The 27,704-nt window shown below is 43.9% G+C and overlaps 1 protein-coding gene across 2 annotated transcripts in view; it reads left to right on the forward strand.

The window, feature by feature from the left end:
• LOC126106559 (uncharacterized) overlaps positions 1-27,704 on the forward strand; it is a 173,207-nt gene that overhangs the window by 32,124 nt on the left and 113,379 nt on the right. The window lies entirely within an intron of this gene.

Genomic DNA, 27,704 nt, shown 5'->3' on the forward strand with positions numbered 1-27,704 from the left:
GAAAAGTTCTTGGACCTCACATCCCGGAAAGTATATCAACAGCCATGTCAACCGGTCGTGAAAGCCTTCATTCTACACACAGCTTTGAGTACCCCAACTGGTTTACAATTGTGTCAGCAGTACCAGCAGTGACATCCCGTTGATCAGCGAGGTGTCTGATTGTGATCCGTCGATGACTTTGAATGAGAGTGTCCGCACGTTCCAACTTTGCAGGAGTCACAGCTGTGTGGGACCGGCCACCACGCGAGATATCGGACAGGTCTGCGCGAATTTGTTACGATGACGACAGGCAGCTCGCCCAATGGCTCACCGTGCTTTTCTTCACTGCCAGGTCTCCGTAGCTAATCCTGCAAGCACCTACGAATATCGGCGGTGCTCTGGTTTTCCGCCAAAAGGAACTCGGTGCCGGCCAGCTCTCCGCTTGGAACGCAGCTCCGTTGTACACGCCATTTTGAAGGCATCATACAGCGCTACCACCTATCGGAACCTCATCAAACTATAGGGGAAGCGAGAACATTCCACGATGTCTCACAACAAATTCCGCGTTTTTTCAACCGAAACTTTCTTCAAATACCAAACTGACAACTATTTGAGGCCTCAGAATGCGTCCCATCAACTTATACCTTTTTTTAATCAAGTTTTGCCATAAATTTCTAATCTACCCATTTTGATTCAGTCCTCCTCATTAGTCACGCGAACCACGTATCTGATCCTCAGCATTCTTCTGTAGCACCATGTTTTAAAAGCTCCTCTTCTTGTCTGAACCACTCCTTGCCCTGGTTTTGCGTCCGTGCAAGTCTACACGCCAGACAAGTATCTTCAGAGAAGACTTCCTATCATTCAGTTTTGTATTCAATTTGTTTCTTTTTTTCCTTTCCTTTATTGAATTTCGATCCCCCCTGAAGGGGGCGGGCTGGCAGCAGCTTAGTATGCCGCTCTTCAGCCTACAGACTTTGGTTTAATAAGATGAAGAGAATAAATAATAAAAACAGCCGATAAAATCGGAGACTTAAATAGTAATATGGATAAAAAATTGTGGAACTTAAAACATAGAACAGAGGGGTGATGATGCTAATAAAATACATATGAAGCAGACAGGTAAAATAATAGACAGACAATTAAAAAAACATGGCGACTGTTTGGTTTCTGTTTGCAAAAGACATAAAAGTCACACCCAGTGACAGCATGGTTTCTGTTTGCAATACTAGAAAGACGAAACAACACAGAACATCCACTGGAACACTGCACTAAAAACTTGGCAAATGTGACATGCCACAGCCGAGAGCAGGTGGGGGGGGGGGGGCAAACTGGACAGATGATGGAAAAGTAAAAAAGTGGGGGAAGGAGAGGAAAAGCGAAGGGGGGGAGGGGGGAAAGGAGCCGATGGAGGATGAGGACCCATAAGAGGGAGGCGGGACGGGTGTTAGCGCAGATGCGACAGGGAGTGGGGAAGGCAGAGGAGAGGAATACCAAGGACTCAGCGGGGGGGGGGGAGAAGGGAGGTAGGGAGAGGTTAGGTGGGGAGAAAACACAGGATGGAAGGGGGGGAAGAGAGAGCCCGGGGAGAGGACAGAGAGAGGAAAGGAGGGGAGGGGAGGTGAGGATCAGAGCTGATAGGAGGGATAAATGGAGGGAGAGAGGGCATCATCCGGGAGGGGGAGTTGGTGGAAGCCACCTTGGGAAAGGAGATAAAGGGTGTAGAGATGTAGGGGGGACACAACAGTGAAGGCGCGGCAGAGGGCGGGGGTTGGAGAGGAGAGGAGAGGAGAGCAGCAACCAGGGGATGAGGGGGATCAAGGCGGCAGGAGGTGTAGAGTATGCTGATATGTTCGAGGAATAGGAGCAGATGGGGGAAAGGAATGAGGTCATAGAGGATCCGCGTGGGGGAAGGGAGGCGTATACGGAAGGCGAGGCCGATTTGTATTCAATGTTAAATTCTTCTTTTTCAAGAAATGTTTTCCCAATTATAGCCGGTCTGCATTTTTACTGCTCTCTATTTCGTACGTCGTCAGTTAGTTTGCCACCCAGACCTCATGTACTGCAGCTAGTGTCTCAGTTTCTAGTCTACGAGGACGTGCTGAAAGTCGGTACATCCGAATTTTTTACTTAAGAACTCTTAAAGGTTTTTAAATAATATTTTTATTCTCCACGTGTACAAATTTGCAACCCTTTGCCGCTATAGGGCTCCGAATTGTAGCGTTTAACATGGCGGCGGGTAATGTAACTACACTACTGGCCCTTAAAATTGCTACAACACGAAGATGACGTGCTACAGACGCGAAATTTAACCGACAGGAAGAAAATGCAGTCATATGGAAACGATTAGCTTTTCAGAGCATTCACACAAGGTTGGCGCCGGTGGCGACACCACAACTTGCTGACATGAGGAAAGTTTCCAACCGATTCCTCGTAAACACACAGCAGTTGACCAGCGTTGCCTGGTGAAACGTTGTTGTGATGCCTCGTGGAAGGAGGAGAAATGCGTACCATCACGTTTCCGACTTTGATAAAGGTCGGATTGTAGCCTATCGCGAATGCTGTTTATCGTATCGTGACATTGTTGCTCGCGTTGGTCGAGATCCAATGACTGTTAGCAGAATATGGAATCGGTGGGTTCAGGAGGGTAACACGGAACGCCGTGCTGGATCCCAACGGCCTCGTATCTCTAGCAGTAGAGATGACAGGCATCTTATCCGCGCCGGCCGAAGTGGCCGTGCGGTTAAAGGCGCTGCTGTCTGGAACCGCAAGACCGCTACGGTCGCAGGTTCGAATCCTGCCTCGGGCATGGATGTTTGTGATGTCCTTAGGTTAGTTAGGTTTAACTAGTTCTAAGTTCTAGGGGACTAATGACCTCAGCAGTTGAGTCCCATAGTGCTCAGAGCCATTTGAACCATCTTATCCGCATGGCTGTAACGGATCGTGCAGTCACGTATCGATCCCTGAGTCAACAGATAGGGACGTTTGCAAGACAACAACCATCTGCACGAACAGTTCGACGACGTTTGCAGCAGCATGGACTATCAGCTCTGAGACCATGGCTGCGGATTACCCTTGACGCTGCATCACAGACAGGAGCGCCTGCGATGGTGTACTCAACGACGAACCGGTTGCATGAATGGCAAAACGTCATTTTTTCGGATGAATCCAGGTTCTATTTGCAGCATCATGATGGTCGCATCCATGTTTGGCGACAATGCGGCGAACGCACATTGGAAGCGTGTATTCGTTATTACTGTACTGGCGTATCACCCGGCGTGATGGTATGTGGTGCCATTGGTTACATGTCTCGGTCACCTCTTGTTCGCATTGACGGCACTTTGAACAGTGGACGTTCCATTTCAGATGTGTTACGACCCGTGGCTCTACCCATCATTCGGTCCCTGCGAAAACCTACATTTCAGTAGGATAATGCATGACCGCATGTTGCAGGTTCTGTACAGGCCTTTCTGGATACAGAAAATGTTCGACTGCTGCCCTGGCCAGCACATGATCCAGATCTCTCACCAATTGAAAACGTCTGGTCAATGGTGGCCGAGCAACTGGCTCGTCACAATACGCCAGTCACTACTCTTGATGAATTGTGGTATCGTGTTGAAGCTGCATGGGCAGCTGTACCTGTACACGCCACCCAAGCTCTGTTTGACTCAATACCCAGGTGTATCAGGGCCGTTATTACGGCCACAGGTGGGTACTGATTTCTCAGGATCTATGCACCCAAATTGCGTGAAAATGTAATCACATGTCAATTCTAGTATAATATATTTGTCCAATGAATACCCGTTTATCATCTGCATTTCTTCTTGATGTAGCAATTTTAATGACCAGTAGTGTACGTCGGTGCGTGAGTAACATCGTGCTGCGAGTTTAGAATTCGAAAACTTTGTCCGCACCTGGAGCACCCTATCCATCAGCATGACAATACCATCACAGAACATGTACGAGAGCTGCGACATCTGCAGCAGTCCGATACCTTCGGCCCTTCTGCTATTCCTCATACTTTTTTTTTTTACGAATTCTTCAGTTACTTCTTGGTAGAACAATTCCATACTAATGGCTGAATAACACGTATCCTGTTTTTGTTCTATTACATCAGTAGAACAAAAACAGTGCACTTATTATTCAACCTTAAACTTTCTCCGTACAGTCCCAATTTGGGCCCCTCCGATTTTCATGTATTTCCAAAACTTAAAGAGCATCTTCGAGGACGTCACTTTGATAGTGACGAAGCGGTGCAAGCAGAGGTGAGTTTTCGGCTATGTCAAGAAAGTCAAACTTCTACAATAACGGTGTCAACAAACAGATTGTCATTGGGAGAAATATGTTCGTCGCCAGAGACTTCATGTTGAGAAATTAATATGTAGCCGCAGAGAATACAGACGTGGAATATTGATAACGTTCGTTTTATTCAAAAGACGGTAAGACTTTTCATATAAAATATTCGGAGCGCGACCTTGTAATTCCGTCATCATAGAATGATTTAATACGACAACATTCCAGTACCCTAGCTTTACTTTTGCTGATGCTCATCTTATAATCTCTTTTCAATACACTATTCATTCCGTTCAACTGCCCTTTCATGCCCTTTTGCTCTCTCTAAATGGTTCAAATGCCTCTGAGCACTATGGGACTTAACATCTGAGGTCATCAGTCCCCTAGAACTTAGAACTACTTAAACCTAACTAAACTAAGGACATCACCCACACCCATGCCCGAGGGAGGATTCGAACTTGCGACCGTAGCGGTCGCGCGGTTCCGGACTGAAGCGCCCAGAACCGCTCGGCCACCGTGGCCGGCTAGCTCTCTCCGACAGAACTATAATGTCAAGGGTAAAACTCAAGATTTTTACTTTCACTCAAAGTTAACTCCCTCCCTAGCTTCCAACAAGTTTTATTAATGCTGGAAATAACTTGTAAATGAGAAGCCAAGTACGAAAACTCGAACCACCCGAAGACAGCCAATTAGGCGAGTACAAGTATAAGATCGCTTTCGAAAGTCAGGGATGATTTCGAGCAATACAGTGTGACAAAAACTTATGTTACATCTGAATTGACTTTTATTACCCAAAAATTTAGGTCAAGATGAACAAAGGGCTTTTCTCATAAAGCAATCGTTTAGTCACAGTTGAAGCGGTCGTAATCTAGCCCTGCTTTATGAAAAGAGCTGACAATACAAAAGATTTATATCACGAGTACGCCTCATTCAGCGACTAACTGAGATTGCTTCTCGATAAGGAGTCAATGACAGAAGGCCGTATCAGCTGTGTTGATCGGATGCGTTATCTGTAGAGTCGGAGATCGCAAGTACAGCACTGGCAAGGAGTTCACACATCTGGCTTTTATGGCAGTGGGCACCAGATTAAAGAAATGGCGATGAGGTTCAAATGCCTCTGAGCTCTATGGGACTTAACATCTGAGGTCATCAGTCCCCTAGAACTTAGAACTGCTTAAACCTAACTAACCTAAGGACATCACAGACATCCATGCCCGAGGCATGCCCTTAGCGGTCTCGCAGCTCCAGACTGAAGCGCCTAGAACCGCTCGGCCACTCCGGCCGGCTGTCGATGAGGACACGTGTCTTCCGATCACGCCATCGGAGTTGTCTCGTTAGAACCAGTCACAACCGTCAGATACACTCTGAGGGAAAAAAAAGACCCACCACAAAGAGATTATCCGAATGGGACGGAAATCGGTAAATGTGATGTAACCGTATAGACAAACAGTATTGAATAATTTATTCAAGACAAAAAGCTTCATACATTCAGCAAATCAACAACGCGTTGGTCAGACTCTGGCTCTTATCCAAACAGTTAGAGTTTTCGGATGTCCTCATGAGGGATGACTTGCCAAATTCTGTCCAATTGGTGCCTTAGATCGGCAAAATCTCGAGCTGGTTGGAGCGCCCTGCCGATAATGTTCCAAACATTTTCAGTTGGGGAGAGATCCGGCGACCTTGCTGGCCAAGGTAGGGTGTATCGAGCACGAAGACAGGCAGTGGAAACTCTCTCCATGTGTGGTCGGGAATTATCTTGCTGAAACGGAAGCCCAGGACGACAACTAAATGGGGGTAGAATACCTTCGAAACACCTTTGCCCTGGACTCTCATTGACCGGAGCAGAGTTGTCTTCAGTGGCGAGTCCCGCTGCTAACTGAGCCCCGGTGACCAGTGGAGGTGCGTGTGCAGACGCCCAGACAGCGGAGCGGCCGGGCAGCAGCCTCACTGCCGCCCGCGCACAGCCCGCCGGCCTGGAGTTCGTTTCGCGGCGCGGCGGGACCCCTTTGGCTGTCGTCCGCAGCACACTTATGGCTCAGCGGTACGGCGGCGATATTTTACGCCCAGTTTTGTTGTCCTGCATGGTGATCCACCGTGGGCTTACATTTCAGCAAGGTAACGCCCGCCTGCACCCGGACAGAATTTCCACTGCTTGTTTTCATGCCTGCGAAACCTTATCTTGGCCAACAAGTTCACCGCATCTCATCCCATCTGAGAAAGTTTGGGACATTATCGGCAGGGCCCTGCAACTAGCTCGGAATTGGGTCCATCTAATGCTCCGATTGGACGGAATTTGGCACGATATCTCTCAGCAGGACATAACAACTCTATCAATCAATGCCAAGCCGTATAACAAATGGCATAAGAGTCTGTGGTGGACCCACGCTTTGCCGACTTGCTCAATTTGTGCAGTTCCTTCTTTTGAATAAATCATCCAATTTTTCTGAAATCGTAATAGTTTGTTTTTTCTGTGCATGTAAATCATATTTACCGATTTCGTACCATTCCAATAATTCCTTCGTTTCGCACCGTCTTAGAGTGTCTTTAAGCTGGATTTATCCGGCGAGACTTTGCGTGGAATGATAATGGTAGTTAAAAGACGATTGGAGACCTATTTGATCAAATCCTGCAAACGCAGAACAATTAAGGTGAAAACTCGATGACATCATATGGGGGTACGGTCACCTCCAAGGTACTTGAAATGAATATATGTTGTGTTTTTAAGGGGGGTAGGACGTGCTTGGAGCACGAGAGGCATCACAGGACATTTTAATTTGCACTGTGTATACTTTTACAAGTAAATTCATAAAAATTTGTCAGCATGACCAGGAAGGTATCAGGATTCACACTCATATCAGTGGAAGTTCGAAAACATAACGAAATAATTTTCTTTACATGTGAAATTTCATCATCTTTTTCAGTTACTAATGGCAGCATTTGTTGCTATAGGTACACCTTTCTTCATAAGTAGGAGAGATTCTTCGATGAATTTTGCACAGCATACAAACCATACTTAAAGGTGTATGAAACTCTAGAATTTTCCATATCTATTAAAAACTGTGGTAAAAATTGAGGTAATTAACTATAAAATTTGTGTTTTATCTAAACGTGAAGTTTAAAATATAACAGCTCATTCGTTTTTTCATAAATTAAATAAATTCTAGAGTTTCATACACATGTAAGTATGGTATGGTATGTATGCTGTGCAAAATTCATCGAAGAATCTTTCTAACTTATGAAAAAAAGTGTACCTATAGCAACAAATGCAGCCATAAGTAAAGCCATAAAATGATCAAATTTCACATGTAAAAAAATTATTTTGTTATGTTTTCGAACTTCCACTGCTATCAGTGTGAATCCTGAATCCTTCCTGGTGATGCTGACAAAGTTTTATGACTTTATTCGTAAAAGTATAGACAGTGGAAATTAAAATGTCCTGTGGTGCCTCTTCTGCTCCAAGTCGGCCAGTTTGACCTCCTACCCCCCTTAACATCATTTAACGTATTGTAATAGAACTGAATTGCAACTTTTATACATGAACTGCATAATTTTACGAAATAAATTGGACTATCGAATAAAGCTGCAAATTAGTATTTAAATTTTCAATCAATATAAGGGCTGCCACAGTCGCTTCAAAGGAACTTCTACATTTCCAGGATAAATTCGTCTACTCTCACTTGTTACAATGTGTTTGATAGTCTGATGCTCACTGCCGCAGTCACATTAATAAGATGAGGTCTACGCCATCGGTGGAGTCTTTCTGCATAGATGTACGAACCCTATTGTCTTCCAAGCACGTCATGGCAATTTCTTGCTGGCTGGCCTTGTGCTACGTCTTAAGAGACACTGATATTCCTCATGAGCAATGTTTTTCCACTTTCTGACCACTTCCTAATCATGCTTAAGGGGACGTTGTATGTCCTGTGCCGCCAATGTTAAATTATCGAATTTGTGACCCATTACCTTGGAACCTTTTTAAGACACCAACTTACAATTTTCAATAATTATTGAGTGCATCTTTCTAGATACACTGAACTAGAATTATTTCTAAAATTGTATTGGGGGGGGGGGAGGGCATATTATATTTTTTTCAAACACTCAATTTTTGAGAGAATTTTGTAAATAAATTAACATAAAAACAAAGGAACTCAGGAAATTTTAATTATTCTAGTTCCATACGTGTTGAATCTCACACTTTGCATGCTGTGAAAATTTCGTGTCTCTACTATCAATACTTTTTTAGAAAATGGGTCATTTATTGCAAAAAATGTAGCTCAGAGATATTGAGGTTTAAAACTTTTTTTTTTATTACAAATGCTTGTACAGGCTTACATTTCTGCATCTTTTATGCACTAGGATTGCCCTGGCCCATAGTCTATGTCTTATTTCTTGCTTCCTTTGTCATTTGCTGAGCAGATAACTCTGCTTCACGTATGCGAAGCTCATCTAGTTCCTGCAGTCTGCCTGTGTTCTGTCCAAATCCTACCTCTAACTTTTCCAGAACATTAAGTCTTTCATAGTTCCCACCATTAAAAGTTATTACAGTAGAGAGTGCTAACTTTAGAGGCATAATGCCAAAAAATACATTTTTAGGCACACGGCACCACACAACATTATTGAAGGACTCATTCACATTCTGGGTCTCCCCATGTAAACCCTTCTTTAGTAGCTCAGGATTTGCCAAATCTCTGTAAATAGGCTTGATTTCCTCCATTACTGCCAAAGGAAGAGAATGTTAATGTGTAAATTCATGCAGGTGCCAGAAGATTCAGCTTGCTTATATTTACACCAAGTGTTTGGTGGAGGTTGACCACAAAGCATGACATGGCTTTTCATCAGTTGATATTCGTTGAAAGAAAGTGCTACCCACAACTCTTTTCATCTTCTCTAAATTGTCACAGTTAGTTTTACGCATAGTCATTTTATTTACGTTTAAAAAGCAATAGAAGTTAGCTTACTACAACAATAGCTGATAATCACATTACTTTCTACGAAAACCAGTATCAGAAACAAAGGACTGATTTGTTTATTCGTAATGCCAACTGCTGAGATGTAGCCGTAGGCACAAAACGAAGCAATTCACAGTCTCCTAGACTGTATAGTTCCCAAGATATGACTGCTCAACTGTTGCAGTATATGTGTACCCACGAAATTTGACAGTCACACGTCAACATTCAAAATGTTATTTGAAGGTCTCACAAAATGTTCAGAAAATTCCAAAGCACATTATGGATTAGAAAACAAAAATGACACATTTCAACGAATTTCACGTACAATGTCCCCTGAAATCACTCCATGCAACGATTCTGCCAGTATAGTAACTGACTGCCTGGAATTTAAGCGGTTGATTTGAAGTGCAAGCACGCCAGAGTGGTTCGGGAGCTGAGGAGTTTTAATTAATTTTTTATATTCCTTGAGAAGGGCATTCTGTCATCAGAGATCTGGTGGCGCAGTGTGGCTTAGAACCGGTAACCAGTGAAGTGGGGTAGGTCTCATGCAACGTGTTATTGCCCTCATTGCTGTGTTCAGCTGAACATCGATTTTTCTCACATATCAGCTATTAAGTCACACTGGAGCACAGTGATCAGCAACAGAGCAGATGAGTCCTGAGGAAGAACATCGTTCTGTTGTAGCTGTTGCACCCTATGAGGAAACCTCACCTTCTGTATGATGGTACCGTACGATTCCAGCTCCGTAGCAGTGTTTTCTATGTGTTTCTTGTATGACAAGATTATACTGAGAGTTACTCGTAGATATTTTGGCAAGTTTTGTTGGACGTGGTCTTTACCATTAAAGCTGACATGTAGCTTTGCACGGGCCTTGCTATTGTTAAGATGAAAGTGGCTTCGGTCCTTACTGAATTTGGTGTTAATCTCAATTTTTTTAGCTATCCATCGTATTTAGATCTGCAGAGATTATTTCTTCACCAGCTTCCAGACATAAATCAACTTCCGTGATCAGACAAGTTGAACGTAACTGGTGCTAAATTTGAACCCTGGGGAAGACCGCTATTAATTTCGTCCTATCTGCTTAATTGACTGCCGATGGCCACTTCGAAGTATCTCTCAGATAACATGTTGTTAATGAGCCTAATTATGTTTTAGTACTGTATAACACTTGTGAGTTTGTACAAGAGCCCTTGTTTCCAATATTGTCTCGTAAGCAGCTGTGAGATTAACAGAAGTCACAGATGTTTTAAGTCGTTGTTGGAATCCAGCTTCTTTGTGTGTGGTTAAATTAAGAACTTACAGTTTTTGTTAGGTACGAATTTTGTTTGTAGTTTGTACGACGGCAGTAACTGCATTGCTCTCTGGACCTATTCTGATATGTATGAGATTTTCTAAAAGATTGCAGCAGCAGTTCAGTAGGGCGACTGGACGATATAATAAATACAATAAAATTTGTCTGGTGCTTGATATGCTACATAAATGGCCTTTTTGTACAGAGAGCCACAAATAACGTACAATATCCACAATTCCATTGAGAGGTGGAGCAGATTAGACATTTGAATGGTTGCGTCAGATATAGCAATTCTGTTACTTTCATTATGTCTGATTAGGTAAGTAGTCCGTGGTGCAAGGCCTTCATCGAGCTACTAACCTGACTGCAGGTGTGGTGCAGCCATTTTTTGTCGTGGCACTCGGAGGAATAGAATCCTTGTACCCTGTTCATCTTTTACGCCCAGGAAGGACCTCTGTTATTCATTTGATAGCAGGCTAAATTGACCTTGGGTCATCATGAGGGCACTGGAATGAGGAAAATTCCCAACCCCTACCTGGGATTGCAGCTGGGACCTTCTTGACAGAAGTCAAGTGCTCTACCCGCTAGTCTAACAAGGCCAAAATATGTCCGATTATTTCATTTCAATTCTTTTTTTTCTTTTTTCTTTTCTTTGAGTCCTCATTCTTCTAACTGGTTTAATGCGGCCCACCACAAATTCCGCTCCTGTGGAAACCTCTTCATTTCAGAAAAGCACTTTCAACCTACATCCTCAGTTATTTGCTGGACGTATTCCAGTCTCTGTTTTCCTCTACAATATTTACCTTCTACAGCTCTCTCTAATACCATGAAGTAATTCCGTGATGTCTTAAAAGATGCCGTACCAGCCTGTACCTTCTTCTTGTCAGTATTTCCGGTTTATGTTTCTTTCCTAGGAGGGTATATAAGCAAAACAAGGATAATGTAAAGTAATGGAATTAAGTCAGGTGATGCTGAGGGAATTAGATTAGGAAATGAGACACTTAAAGTAGTTAAGGAGTTTTGCTATTTGGGGAGCAAAATAACTGATGATGGTCGAAGTAGAGAGGATATAAAATGTAGACTGGCAATGGTACGGAAAGCGTTTCTGAAGAAGAGACATTTGTTAACATCAAGTATAGATTTAAGTGTCAGGAAGTCGTTTGTGAAAGTATTTGTATGGAGCGTAGCCATATATGGAAGTGAAACATGGACGGTAAATAGTTTGGACAAGAAGAGAATAGAAGCTTTCGAAATGTGGTGCTACAGAAGAATGCTGAAGATTAGATGGGTAGATCACATAACTAATGAGGAAGTATTGAATAGGATTGGGAGAAGAGAAGTTTGTGGCACAACTTGTCTAGAAGAAGGGATCGGTTGGTAGGACATGTTCTGAGGCATCAAGGGATCACCAATTTAGTATTGGTGGGCAGCGTGGAGGGTAAAAATCGTAGAGGGAGACCAAGAGATGAATACACTAAGCAGATTCCGAAGGATGTAGGTTGCAGTAGGTACAGGGAGATGATGAAGCTTGCACTGGATAGAGTAGCACGGAGAGCTGCATCAAACCAGTCTCAGGACTGAAGACCACAACAACAACAATTCCTTTCCTCGCCGGTTCTCCAGAAAACCACCTTATTCCTTACTTTATTACTTCACCTAATATTCAATATTCTTTTTTAACACTACTTCTCAATTTCTTCGAATCTCTTCTGTTCCGGTTGCCCTACAGTCCATGTTTGATTACCATACAACGCTGTGCTCCATTCTCAGAAATTTCTTCCTGAAGTAAGGCCCATGTCTGACACTGACAGCCTTCTATTGGCCAGGAATGCCCGTTTTGCCAGTGCTGTTCTGTTTTTGATGTCCTCCTTGCTTCGTCCGTTATTGGTTATTTTGCTCCCTAGATAGCAGAATTCCTTAATTTCATCTACTTCGTGACGATCAATTCTGATAATTTTCTCGCTGTTCTCATTTCTGCTACTACTCATTACTTTCGCCTTTCTTTGATTTACTCTCAGCCTATTTTCTGTACTCATTAGAGTGTTGATCCCATTCAGCAGATCATGCAGTTCTTCTTCACTTTCATTGTGCACACTAATATCATCAGCGAATCATTCATATCCTTTCACACTGAATTTAATTCCACTCCTGAACGTCCCTTTTGTTTCCATCATTACTTCTTTGATGTATTGATTGAACAGGAGGGAGCGAAAACTACATTCCTTTCTTACACCTTTATTAATAGGAGCTCTTCGTTCTTGGTCCTCCACTCTTATTATTCCCTCTTGGCTCTTGTACCATTGTATATTACCAGTATTTCCCTACACCTTACCCCTATTTTTCTCAGAACTTCGAAAAATCTTGCATCATTTGATTTTTCTTTATCAATCGCAACGTCTGAATTGCCTCTCTGGTGCCTTTTCCTTTCCTGAAACCAAACTGATCGTCATCTGACACATCCTAATTTTTTCCCCATTCTTCTGTAAGTTATTTTTGTAGACAACTTCAATGCATGAGCTGTAGAACCGATTGTGCTATAATTCTTTCACTTGTCAGCTGTTGCAGTCCTCGGAATTGTGTGGGTGATATTTTTCCGAAAGCCACTTGGTATATCACCAGACCCACACGGGGCGACAATTATTGAACGATATGAAAAGAAACGTAAATTAGTCACAAACTACGGTGTGCACACACTTTATTCAAAATGTAAACGTCACTACAGGCATTCGGATTTAGGTTATGACACATTCGATATGCTTGCCATCATTGACGAATAGCGAAATTCTGCATGACCCGCAGTATTTCTGTTATTGCTGTACACCTTGTCTTTAAGATAGCCCCACAAAAATGAGTCGCATGTGTTCAGATCCTGAGAATATGGCGGCCAATCGAGGCCCATGCCAGGGGCATCTGGGTACCCCTGAGCCGGATGCGGGCCCCAAAGTGTTCCTCCAGGACATCAAACACTCTCCTGCCTCTCTGGGGTCGAGCTCCATCTAACATGAACCGTGCCTTGTCGGGTTCAGGGCACTTTGCACAATGGGGATGAAATCATCTTCCAGAACCCTCACGTACAGTTCGATAGTCACCGTACCATCAACAAATATCGCATCGATTATTCCGTGACTCGACATTGCACACCACACAGTCATCCGCTGAAGAGACTTCTAGATCTCTTGATCGCGAAATGCGAATTCTCACTCACCCAAACGCGCCAATTTTCCTTATTGACGAACCCATCCAAATGAAAGTGAGCTTCGTTACTAACCCATTCAAACCGTTCGGACTATATTTCATATAGTTGTCACGCTGTAAATTCTTGAGACCAACGTGAACAGTCGTTCTGGTGCCAATTTCGCAATGTCCCGCTTTGTGTTCTGAAGATTTCGTAGTTATACAGGTTTGGCACGTTCAAGCGTAGGTAAAATTGTTGAAGAAATTTTTGAATATAACATTCAATAATAAGTGATACGTGTTATTCTCCGTTGTAGTACACCTCCGGAAAAAATTCAACACCGCCAAGGATTGTTTTCTGTGGAACCAGAGCATAATATGTGCGTAGTGAAGGGTTGTAACGTTAGTGATTCGTTTGCTACGAAGTCCTCTCTGTACACCCTGTCTTTTGAGTCTCCATGCAGTAACTGAGCTGTGTTTGGAGGTGATGGTAGTTTGTAACATTCCCTCTGGGGTACAACCTTGCCCCACCAACAAGTACGTACTGCGGTTGAATAGTTTCAGTCATTCGAGCGGCGTCGCATTGTGGGCCTGCGGGAAGCTGGGTGGACGTATCGACGATTTTCTGCTCGTGTTAGGCACAGTACATCGAACAGGGGTCTCTGGAACATTCCCACGTCCATAGCCGTGGTTCTGGTGTCAGTACAGTACTGACGCACGTCAATATCTACGCATTGTGCGGGCAGCGATGGCCGACCGAACACCATCCAGAGACGAAATCTGGGCGCTTGTTTCAGGTGCAGTGTCATCAGGGACCATTGGGAACAGTTTGCTTCCAGACGGGTTAAGATCACGTGTGCCTCTGGGCAGGCTACTACTGACACCGCCAGTCAAGGATACTCTTGTGTCGTGGTAGAGTTCAGCAGGCAGTGGAATAACGCTCTCTTTTCAGTGATGAGAGCAGGTTCCGTATCGGTGCAAGTGATGGCGTGGACGTGGTGAGCTGAATGTGTCAGGGTACATTCGCCCACAACACCAAGGCTACAGGGTGTGGTAGGCCATTGGTTACAACTCGCGGTCACATCTGATATTTCTGCAGGGTAAAGCAACGGACGCCCGCTACATTGTACAGGCTATTATTTCCGTGCTGCTGCCATTTCTTCGACAGGAAAATGATGTGCGTTTTCAGCAGGATAACGCGCGTCCACATAAGGCCTGTTTGCAAGAGCCACAGGGTGATGTGTGGTTATTGTTCTCTCTGTAAGAAAAGAACAGTAGTTTTATGTAAGTCTGCAGGCTTCGTGGCCGTTGTCACTGAAGTTAAAATCTTCTGGGTTATTAGGCCGCGTCATGTTTCTTCTAAAATGTTCGACGCTTCGACCCCTCTGCTGGGATCTTCCTCAGGATCTTTTCTTGTCCACTACTGCTGTTTAACAGTCTAGCAGTAGTGGACACCAAAAGATCCCGAGGAAGATCCCAGCAGAGGGGTCGAAACGTCGAACATTTTAGAAGAAACATGACGCGGCCTAATAAGCCAGAAGATTTTAACTTCAGTTAACACAGTTTTGTTTTTTAGGTTTTGTCGCGCATTTGATCGTACTGCCGAATCTCTCTTTAGGAAATTCTGCTACGGTGACATTTCGCAATATCTTCCTCATACGATAAAGTGTCCCAAAAAGCACCGAATCTGGAACTATGGCATACAGCAAATTAGCAATTTATGAAGCTAGCGACAAAGCTATTCCCTTTTTCATTTATTATACTAATTGTTTATTGTTAGTTGACTCCTAGGAAAACTTTAATATTACTTATAATATTCAGTCTCCAAGTCATAGACGCTAGATCGACAATCTCCTTCTATAACTTCTTTAAAATGGGCAAGACGGTTAACAAGACAGTATATTCGGTACGTGCACTCTACGAAGCAAGAAAGGAACGAGGCACCGAAAGAGATGGAGATCTGTAGATGGCTAAACATGCACAGGTAAACACATGATTACAATTTTAGAAAAATTGGCTGATTTATTCAAGAAAATGAGCTTAACAAATGGAGCAAGTGAATAACGCGTTGGACCATCTCTGGCCCTTATGATAGCTATTATTCGGCTTGGCATTCACTGACAGAATTTTTGGATGTCCTCTTGAGGGATATCGTGCCAAATTCTGTCCAGGCCATCACTCCTGGAATGGCCGGCGACAGTCTTGTTGGAATCCCGCTGCTTTTCTGGGCATCTCCAGACACGCCTTCGGCATAGACTGTCATTGAAAGGAGTATATTTACCTTCTGTAATGATTTCCGTTTCGAATTGAGCCCCGATGACCAACGATGTTGGGTCTTTATACGCCCAGGACAGCGGTTGGTATATCAATCTGACTATCGCCTGCCATAAGGCCTGACAAACAGAAGTGACGTATGGTGTGCCATAGACGAAGATGACAGGAAGAAGATACTGTGATAAGCAAATGACTAGCTTTTCAGAGCATTCACACAACGCTGGTGCCGGTGGCGACACCTACAACGTGCTGACATGAGGAAGGTTTACAACCGATTTCTCAAAACAAATAGCAGTTGACCGACGTTGCCTGGTGAAACGTTGTTGTGATGCCTCGTGTAAGGAGGAGAAATGCGTACCATCACGTTTCCGACTTTGATAAAGGTCACATTGTAGCCTATCGCGATTGCGGTTTATCGTATCGCGACATTGCTGCTCGCGTTGGTCGAGATCCAACGACTGTTAGCAGAATATGGAATCGGTGGGTTCAGGAGGGTAATACGAAGTGCCGTGCTGGATCCCAACGGTCTCGTATCACTAACAGTCGAGATGACAGGCATCTTATCCGCATGGCTGTAACGGATAGTGCAGCCACGTCTCGATCCATGAGTCAACAGATGGGGACGTTTGCAAAACAACAACCATCTGCACGAACAGTTCGACGACGTTTCCAGCAGCATGGACTATCAGCTCTGAGACCATGGCTGCGGTTACCCTTGACGCTGCATCACAGACAGGAGCGCCTGCGATGGTGCACTCAACGACGAACCTCGGTGCACGATTGGTAAAACGTCATTTTTTCGGATGAATCCAGGATGTGATGGTATTGGGCGCCATTGGTTACACGTCTCGGTCACCTCTTGTTCGCATTGACGGCACTTTGAACAGTGGACGTTACATTTCAGATGTGTTACGACTCGTGGTTCTACCCTTCATTCGATCCCTGTGAAACCCTACATTTCAGCAGGATAATGCACGACCGCTTGTAGCAGGTCCTGTACGGGCCTTTATGGACAAAGAAAATGTTCGACTGCTGCCCTGGCCAGCACATTCTCCAGATCTCTCACCAATTGAAAACGTCTCGTCAATCGTGGCCGAGCAACTGGCTCGTTACAATCCGCCGGTCACTACTCTTGATGAACTGTGGTATCGTGTTGAAGCTGCATGGGCAACTGAACCTATACACGCCATTCAAGCTCTATTTGACTCAATGCCCAGGCGTATCAAGGCCGTTATTACGGCCAGAGGTGGTTGTTCTGGGTACTGATTTCTCATGATCTATGCACCCAAATTTCGTGCAAATGTCATCGCATGTCAGTTTTAGTATAATGTATTTGTCCAATGAATACCCGTTTATCATCTGCATTTCTTCTTGGTGTAGCAATTTTAATGGCCAGTAGTGTACTTTCTACAGCAAATGGTATTTGGAAAATTTCTCGTAGGGACGGTATGTCTTTAGACAACTGAGGTGTCCCGGCACGAGTTTCACAAGACTGCTGTTCTATCTCACTTAACCGCCCGAAGATAATGGAACATCATCTATTATTGCTCATCAAGATATCTGTGTGTGGGAACTTGAACAAATGAAGCGATCCCTCTAATGATTTCGAGATAAGTGAAACCATTTGCTGTTGAAGGCAATACACCCAATCTCAGGACAGCACTTGAGCGACAATTTAGACTATTGGATTATCTAAGAGTGTTGCAAAATCCCAGAACATTTTTATTTTTAATTTTTATTTTTAATGGACTTGTAGTCCGAGGTGAGGGTTACAATACAGCATCACCGGTCTGTTGCGGTCTAACTGTGTTGGTGGGCCAGTAAATTTCCACTGTGCAGTGACTTTGTCACTACAATTCCCTTTGGAGGTGTGGCGGTGGGACTTGTAGTCCCGTACCACCCTCTTACGGTGATAGTACGATTACAGCGGACTATTAATACGACGATAAATGTAAAATACCTGCGCGAGAGATAAATACTCTGTGGTATTTAAGCACCTCCGTGCGAACTCAATAACAAAGATATACAGACGGTATTAAGGTACGGCCAAGAGATAATTATTCCATGTTGGACACTGGAAGAGAGACGTTGTATGTCGGATTGAGAGGAGATTGTTGGAAGCCGCCAAAAGGCAAGTAATCTATGTTTTATGGTATTGAAGAAAATAAATACATATAAAAGCACAAAACGAGTATCAGGCGTGTAGAGTTCATAACCCTTAATCATTTCAAAAGAAATATTCAGTGATTATACAGACGTAAGTCATTCGGAAGTGTAGCGTGGTTTGATGGTGTGAACCTGCAGTTTTATACGGTTTTGCGATTCGTCGAGAATATTTCTCCGAAGACCTAAATAATTTCACGAACTGAGGTTGGACGCCGTATTCCATACACCTGACACATCATAGCACTTGGCTGTACCGATCGATTTCAGTAAAGCGATAAATTATCTTTGGCGATTTCAGGTGGAGGAGTCCAGGCAAGGAGACTCGACGAGATCTGCTGCCGAGAAACGCGTATGGTACTACCGTATTCTTTAACTTACGGGAACAGTAAGCAATACACATGGTGGTCCATTGATCGTGACCGGGCCAAATATCTCACGAAATAAGAGCAAACGAAAAAACTACAAAGAACGAAACTCGTCTAGCTTGAAGGGGGAAAACAGATGGCGCTATGGTTGGCCCGCTAGATGGCGCTGCCATAGGTCAAACGGATATCAACTGCGTTTTTTAAAATAGGAAGCCCCATTTTTATTACATATTCGTGTAATACGTAAAGAAATATGAATGTTTTACTTGGACCATATGGCGCTGTAATAGTCACAAACATATGGCTCACAATTTTAGACGAAGAGTAGGTTTTTTAAATTAAAATACAGAACGTAGGTACATTTGAACATTTTATTTCGGTTGTTGCAATGTGATACATGTACCTTTGTGAACTTATCATTTCTGAGAACGCATGCTGTTACAGCGTGAGTACCTGTAAATATCACATTAATGCAATAAATGCTCTAAATGATGTCCATCAACCTCAATGCATTTGGCAATACGTTTAACGACATTCCTCTCAACAGCAAGTAGTTCGCCTTCTGTAATGTTCGCACATGAATTGACAATGCTCTGACGCATGTTGTCAGGCGTTGTCGGTGGATCACGATAGCAAATATCATTCAACTTTCCCCACAGAAAGAAATCCGGTGACGTCAGATCCGGTGAACGTGCGGGCCACGGTATGGTGCTTCGACGACCAATACACCTGTCATGAAATATGCTATTCAATACCGCTTCAACCGCACCATCCATCATGTTGGAAGCACATCGCCATTCTGTCATGCAGTGAAACATCTTGTAGTAACATCGGTAGAACATTACGTAGGAAATCAGCATACATTGCACCATTTAGATTGCCAGCGATAAAATGGGGGCAATTATCCTTCCTCCCATAATGCCGCACCATACATTAACCCGCCAAGGTCGTTGATATTCCACTTGTCGCAGCCATTGTGGATTATTCGTTGCCCAATAGTGCATATTATGCCGGTTTACGTTACCACTGTTGATGAATGACGCTTCGTCGCTAAATAGAACGCGTGCAAAAAATCTGTCATCGTCCCGTACTTTCTCTTGTGCCCAGGGGCAGAACTGTACAAGACATTCAAAGTCGTCGCCATCCAATTCCTGGTGCATAGAAATATGGTACGCGTGCAATCGATGTTGACGCAGCATTCTCAACACCGACGTTTCTGAGATTCACGATTCTCGCGCAATTTGTCTGCTACTGATGTGCGGATTAGCCGCGACAGCAGCTAAAACACCTACTTGGGCATCATCATTACTTGCAGGTCGTGGTTGACGCCTCACATGTGGCTGAACACTTCCTGTTTCCTTAAATGACGTAACTATCCGGCGAACGGTCCGGACGCTTGGATGATGTTGTCCAGGATACCGAGCAGCATACATAGCACACACCCGTTGGGCATTTCGATCACAATAGCCAAACATCAACACGACATCGACCTTTTCCGCTATTGGTAAACGGTCCATTTTAACACGGGTAATGTGTCACGAAGCAAATACCGTCCGCACTGGCGGAATGTTACGTCATACCAGGTACTTATACGTTTATTACAGCGCCATCTACCACAAAGCGCAAAAAGTGGTCCAACTAAAACATTAATATTTCTTTATGTACTACATGAATATGTAATAAAAATGGGGGTTCCTATTTTAAAAGCCGACTGGTGTGGCCGTGCGGTTCTAGGCGCTTCAGTTTGGAACCGCGTGACCGCTACGGTCGCAGTTTCGAATCCTGCCTCGGGCATGGATGTGTGTAATGTCCTTAGGTTAGATAGGTTTAATTAGTTCTAAGTTCTAGGGGACTGATGACCACAGATCTTAAGTCCCATAGTGCTCAGAGCCATTTGAACCATTTTGAACCTATTTTAAAAAACGCAGTTGATATCCGTTTGACCTATGGCAGCGCCATCTAGCGGGCTAACCATAGCGCCATCTGGTTTTCCCCTTCATGCTAGACGATTTTCGTTCTTTGTAGTTTTTTTCATTTGATTCTTATTTCGTGAGATATTTGGCCGGGTCACTATCGATGGACCACCCAGTAGACTTGATAATTACCGGAAACATAATTAAAAGGACTCAAATGGAGGAGCGAACAGTAAAAAGAAATCGCTAAACCGAACCATAAATAAAAATCAATTAGTAATAATGCGCAATAACATTAATAAAACACTCATTAAATAATAGAGAAAATAAAAAGAACTTTTAAGTGCACAAACCAGTCCCATCATGTATACGCCTGTCAGGAGCCTGAATAGCCCGATTATGGAGCGCTGACCGCTGGGACATATGAGGGAACTGAGTTGGTGAGGTTCCGGTGTGTACCGACAGCGATGTGGAGCGATCCAATGATGCGGCCAGCGCGCTCGGTTTGTCGGTTGATGATCCGTGGCTCATACAGTCCTACTGAGGCGGAAAGACCACAAAGATAAGAGAGATTAGGGCTCGTTCTGTTTGGGAGTGGAACAGGGAGAGAAGATGCCAGTTGTGGTACGAGGTACCCTCCGCCACACATCGTATGGTGGATCGCGGAGTATGTAGAAGTAGAAGTCGGCCGTGCCCTTTCAAAGGAACGATCCCAGTAGTTGCCTGAAGCGATTTAGGAAAATCGCGGAAAACCCTAAATCAGGATTGCCGGACGCGGGATTGAACCGTCGTCCTCCTGAATGGGAGTCCAGTGTGCTATGGACGGTGTTTGTTCACTCCTGGTTGCAAGGTGTTTGCTTTTAGAGGTTTCACGCATTACACGCCAACAAGCATGTGTCCGATGGAGCATAAAACGTGATTCACCTGGGAAGCCCACACCTCATCATTCAGTGCACGTCCAGTTGTGGTACTGGCGTGCAAATCCAACCCTCATTCTGAAGGTGGCAGGGGTAATATACAGGGAGCGAAAGTCTATTTACAATTTGTACAGAAACCAGATGGCAGTTATAAGAGTGGAGAGACATGAAAGGGAAGCAGTGGTTGGGAAGGGAGTGAGACAGGGTTGTAGCCTCTCCCCGATGTTATTCAATCTGTATATTGAGCAAGCAGTAAAGGAAACAAAAGAAAAATGCGGAGTAGGTATTAATATCCACGGAGAAGAAATAAAAACGCTGAGGTTTGCCGATGACATTGTAATTCTGTCAGAGACAGCAAAGGACTTGGAAGAGCAGTTGAACGGAATGGATAGTGTCTTGAAAGGTGGATATAAGGTGAGCATCAACAAAAGCAAAACGAGGATGATGGAATGTAGTCGAATTAAGTCGGGTGATGCTGAGGGAATTAGATTAGGAAATGAGACACTTAAAGTAGTAAAGGAGTTTTGCTATTTGGGGAGCAAAATAACTGATGATGGTCGAAGTAGAGAGGATATAAAATGCAGACTGACAATGGCAAGGAAAGCGTTTCTGAAGAAGAGAAATTTGTTAACATCGAGTATAGATTTAAGTGTCAGGAAGTCATTTCTGAAAGTATTTGTATGGAGTGTAGCCATGTATGGAAGTGAAGCATGGACGATAAATAGTTTGGACAAGAAGAGAATAGAAGATTTCGAAATGTTGTGCTACAGAAGAATGCTGAAGATTAGATGGGTAGATCACATAACTAATGAAGAGGTATTGAATAGAATTGGGAGAAGAAGAGTTTGTGGCAGAACTTGACAAGAAGAAGCGACCGGTTGGTAGGACATTTCTGAGGCATGAAGGGATCACAAATTTGGCATTGGAGAGCAGCGTGGAGGGTAAAAACCGTAGAGGGAGACCAAGAGATGAATACAATAAGCAGATTGAGAAGGATGTAGGTTGCAGTACGTACTGGGAGATGAAGAAGCTTGCACAGGGTAGAGTAGCATGGAGAGGTGCATCAAACCAGTCTCAGGACTGAAGACCACAACAACAACAACATTGTTTCCTGATTATAATGATGCTATTCATTCATATCTTAACGCACTTTCTATTACCTTGTCCCTCCTGCAATTTTTATCTCAATGAAAGTAAAGAGACAACATTCAAGAATCTTATGCACTTTACAGCATTTATAGAGATGTGTTTTGCGTTAGCAAACTCCTATAAAGTGCCTTTAATTTTACGCACGTGCGATTGTCTGATTAACATTGTCGTGTATCGTACATGATACATGTCATGCAAGGTACATGATACATGTCATGCAAGGATGTGTAGGCATCCGACGCTCCGACGCACTTTATCCACGACTGCAGCGTGGGTGCATGGACCAGGTGCCTGCTGTGGAGGTCCACACGCAGCGACGTTCGCTGAACGGTTGTTGAGGACACATTGTTGGCAGCCCATTGGATCATCTGGGCTACCAGTTGCTCACCAGTGCTACGTTTATTCGCTAGCACATGTCTCCGCAGCCATCGTGCACCTTGCCACCTATGGCCTGTCGTGCACATCCTCTGTCCCCCCCCCCCCCCCGCCCCCCCCCGCCCTAGACATTCATTATTTACCATGCACTGCTACTGCTGCCATCTTCCATCTGTGAGTGGATATCGCAGGTTGACGTCCAACATAGTCAGTGGTTACATTAATATAAGGTGCGGCATAACCGACTAAGCAGTTCTATCGATTACCGCTGGCGCTGTGGTGGGGATAGGCAGTTGCACGTGGTCAACCTTTGTTCACTCGTTGACCCCATTTCAGTAGCTAACATGGTCTGGCCGGGTCCACATCGTGGTTTTGCCGTTCGCGCTTATTATGAAAACAAGAGGACTCTGATCGCTACACAACGAGCTTTTCGCCGACAGTTGAACTCACGACGGCGTAAGTCACTAACATTGGAAAGAGAAACAGCGTTGGTCGTATTTTTTTGTTTTATTATCCGCAAAATCGATTTTCGGCCACTTAGTGACCATCCTCAGTGCTGTAATATTCAATTAAAATTCGTACGCACTGGTATCAACAAGCTTAGAGCGATCACATAAACTGAGCTCAGTCTTTGTGATCGCTCTAAGCTTGTTGATACCAGTGCGTACGAATTTTAATTGTATATTACAGCACTGAGGATGGTCACTAAGTGGCCGAAAATCGATTTTGCGGATAATAAAACAAAAAAATACGACCAATGCTGTTTCTCCTTCCAGTTATACCCAATATCTGGTCGTGGTGCACAGAACACTCCATGGAGTCGCCAATTAATAAATCAGTAACAGCTTGCACTGTGCGTGTTTGAGCATTGTCCTGCAAAATAATGGTCAGGTCCTGCAGAAAGTATCATCTGTTCGGTCTCTATGCTGTTCATTTTTGGAACAAAACCTATGACCAGCTTAGAGACAGAAGTGATGACACTTTCTGCACGACCTGACCACCATTCTGCAGGACAGTGCTCAAACACGTACACCGCAAGCTGTTACTGATTTGTTTGACTGGTGGGGCTGCTAAGTGCTATATCACCTACTGCAGTCCCCTGAATTAAACCCCCGTGAGTTCAACTCGATTTCTAAACTGGAGGAAACACTTCACGGCATTCGCACCAGAAGTGCTACGAATTCGTCAGGCAATAGACCGCGCCGCTCGAACTGTCAACACAACTGGCACTGCTAAGAGTATCCTACGACTTCCACATCGCTGGCAGCGGGTTACACACAATGCTGGTGACGACTCTGAAGGTCAGCAAAACTTTGAAACACGTATATATTTTGTACGAGCTGCAAATAAATAAATGCCACTATTAAAGTTACAACCCTCGTACTTTATTGTTTTTGTTGTAGAAAGTAAGTGAAGGGCGTGCCTGCTCAGATCTGTCTCATTTGTCGCTTAGATTTTGTATTGATGGGACACACTATAGCCGCATTCCTTGCGTATCAGTAATGAATCTTTCATTTTGTACAGAAATGTGATGTAAACTCCTTCCGAAAGGGAGGTGTGATCTAGCTCTGATTGAAAACTAACAACGCCGACCACCGATTCTTTAAAGAACCGAACAGGTGTGCATAAAACAGCTTCAGGCGCCTGGTTACTTTGTAAATAAGTTACTGTCTTGAACATTTGACACTAAGCATGTAAAAACTTTATGGTTGACTTACTGAGAAACACGGAATTGCCTGGGTATTTATTTACATATGTACCTGACTCCACGTGTGTGGAATCTGTTTTTGACTTGTAAAGTTTCTTCGTATATACACACGCTTGAAGCAGTTATCTCGCTCCTCAGAATATATCACTCACATACACTTACCGTACTTCTCTCCCATATAAGCCGAAATTTTGACGGGAAGTGGCGCAGGCGAACGAAAATTTATACCCTGAATCCCGCTTGTTGTTAACAATTTACCTTTTCACTTTAAACCTGTGCAGTTCCCGGTGGGCTTATGTAGGCCAGACGCTGGGCCACACGGAGTAGCTGTGCGGTCTGCCCCCCCCCCCCCCCCCCGCCCCCCACGTCAGAGGTTCGAGTCTGCCTCGGGCATGGGTTTGTGTGTTCCCGTTAGCATACGTTAGTTTAAGTTAGATTAAGTGGTATGTAAGACTAGGGAACGATGACCTCAGCAGTTTAGTTCCATAGGAACTGACCACCACTGCCAGACGCTGCGTGCTGTGGACATGGACCTCAGCGTCAGCCGCTTTTCTCACGACCTGTTCTACATAGATCTCCACTACGTTAGTGAACAAATTAAGCTCTTCGTTCGTGTCCCCAATCATACTGTTGTGGATTGGCAGGAGACCAACCCACTAAATTTAGAGGAAGCCGAAAGGCACGCGTTTTAGCTCACGCAGACTGGCGTGAGGTCTGGAACAGGACAAGGAAATTAGAACTTAGAAAAACGGACGCAGATGGTGGAATACTTAACTTTAATCCATTAATGTTGAACGTAGCTCTTGTCTGTACATGTTTTACAGCATCAACAGTAACTGGTAATGGCGCCTTGCTAGGTCGTAGCAAATGACGTAGCTGAAGGCTATGCTAACTATCGTCTCGGCAAATGAGAGCGTATTTTGTCAGTGAACCATCGCTAGCAAAGTCGGCTGTACAACTGGGGCGAGTGCTAGGAAGTCTCTCTACACCTGCCGTGTGACGGCGCTCGGTCTGCAATCACTGATAGTGGCGACACGCGGGTCCGACGTATACTAACGGACCGCGGCCGATTTAAAGGCTACCACCTAGCAAGTGTGGTGTCTGGCGGTGACACCACACATACTACTTCTAATGTTGTATGCAAAGCAGCTTTGTAAGAGGAAAATAAATTCCACAGCTGTGAAGTCTCGGGCACAGCTATAAATAAATACCCAGCCAATGCCATGTTTCTCATCTAGTCAACCATAAAGGTTTTACATCTTTCGCGTGAAATACTACATATTAACTAATTTGTAATCAGATGATTCCAACTGTTTTATACATGGGAGTCCGAGTCTTTGAAGAATCGGGGGGTGGGGGTCTTAGCTGTGTCTAATGCATGAAACTGACTTTATTCAGTGCGGCTGGAAACCTCGATATCACTGCTCATCTTAGTCTCTGATACTCGTATCCCACAACTTGTGAACATGGTCTTTACGTAAAAATTGCACACAAATAATACACTAGACTATGTAAAAATTTCTCGTAATTCACATATTCAGCATCCTCTTGGTCAGCTCTGGGTGAAAATCCTCGAAAGCTCGACATGACGTGGACTGAGCATCGAGAACATTCTATACAGGGATGATACTTTTCCAGCTTTGCAGTTGGGTACTGGAGTCAGTCTGACACTATGTAGGCGTTCCGTCTGGCCACCCCTTCGTATGCGAAGCTGTCTGTCTCCACGATGAGCTCAGAGACCAGTACACTAGGTTGACTGTAAACACAGTACTCCTGGACGTCCGAAACACATGAGGTGACTCATAATCAAACCCTGTGAGTACTGCAGTACCACACACACACACACACACACACACACACACACTGCATGTGAGTGTATGCGTCAGTCTCCAACTCAAGAGTGACAGCCTCAGTGTTGGGATACGGAAGTATTTACAGTAATAACAACTGTTGATCTACAAAGACAGACTGGTTTTTCCACAGGAAATGTTTACACAATATTTTTCAAAGTACTCCCCTCCTGCTTGAATGCAGCTTTTATAACGTCTATGCCAGTTACAATGGTGCTTGAATTACGTAACCATTAGGGCACCTCACCTCAACCTCTCGATACCAGCAATATTCTACTGTGTTCCTGTATAACAGTTAACATATTTCTGTGACAACATTCAGATTTGATTTCATTAATGTAGAGGTACTTCGATACATCGATATGTATACATTGCAATGATATTATTCTTATGTGTATTCTTTCTTTTGTCGCTATGATCTTTGACGTACTTCTAACTCTGATTTTTGGGCGCGTAAACGGTTATTAGAGAGTCAAGCTTTGGTCGTCATGTTAAAAAGACGCAAATTGTAGTCAGTTTATGAAATGTGAACTTTAACAGTGAGGAAGATGTTTTCAAGTAGGTTTTATATTGTGAAGTGATGTTTTGCAACGAGTTACGTGATATTGCAACAAAAGTAATAAAAAAGAAGTGTAACTTAAATTCGGCGTACTGATTACTTTTTTACATCACCATTGTCCTAACTTGCAAAAGTTTAATCTTCAAGAATGGTTTGTGAAACACATCTATAAAACTTTTGAATATCGCAGAATAACACCTAGCTCTCTTTGCATCCGAGCTTGGAATCACCACTACCTAGATCTTCGACGAATGAGCCATGAGTTGACAACGAGACCAGCGTGGGAAACACGAAAAGATGAGTACCTAGTTTATCCATTATTTCAAGAAATGACTTTATTAACTGTGCTCTAATGACACCTGCCACATAATATAACTTTGTTGTTGCCCGAAAATGCATAATTTATCAGCGTGAGCAACACTACAATCATAATTAATTTTTGACCTTTGTTGTGGTAGGGTTGTTAGGCAGTCCTAGAACACATGGTGCAGGCCATTCTTGAGAATCGCTTCACTTTTCTTGAGACTGCTTCAGAGTTCTCAAATCGAATACTCTGGAGCTTTGCCTTTGATGATACGAATAAAAAAAATTACAAGATGCAAGATTGGGGCTATCAGACAGATGCGTTACACAGGTAACGTTCAGTGAAGCCAGAAACCGCATGAACTAATTTACGACGTGAGGCAGCGCATTGTCATGATAAAGTCGTCACCCAGTCCGAGAAAGTTTTGGTCCTTTCCTTCCA

Source organism: Schistocerca cancellata, chromosome 10 (genome assembly GCF_023864275.1).
Source record: "Schistocerca cancellata isolate TAMUIC-IGC-003103 chromosome 10, iqSchCanc2.1, whole genome shotgun sequence".
Taxonomy (NCBI): domain Eukaryota; kingdom Metazoa; phylum Arthropoda; class Insecta; order Orthoptera; family Acrididae; genus Schistocerca; species Schistocerca cancellata.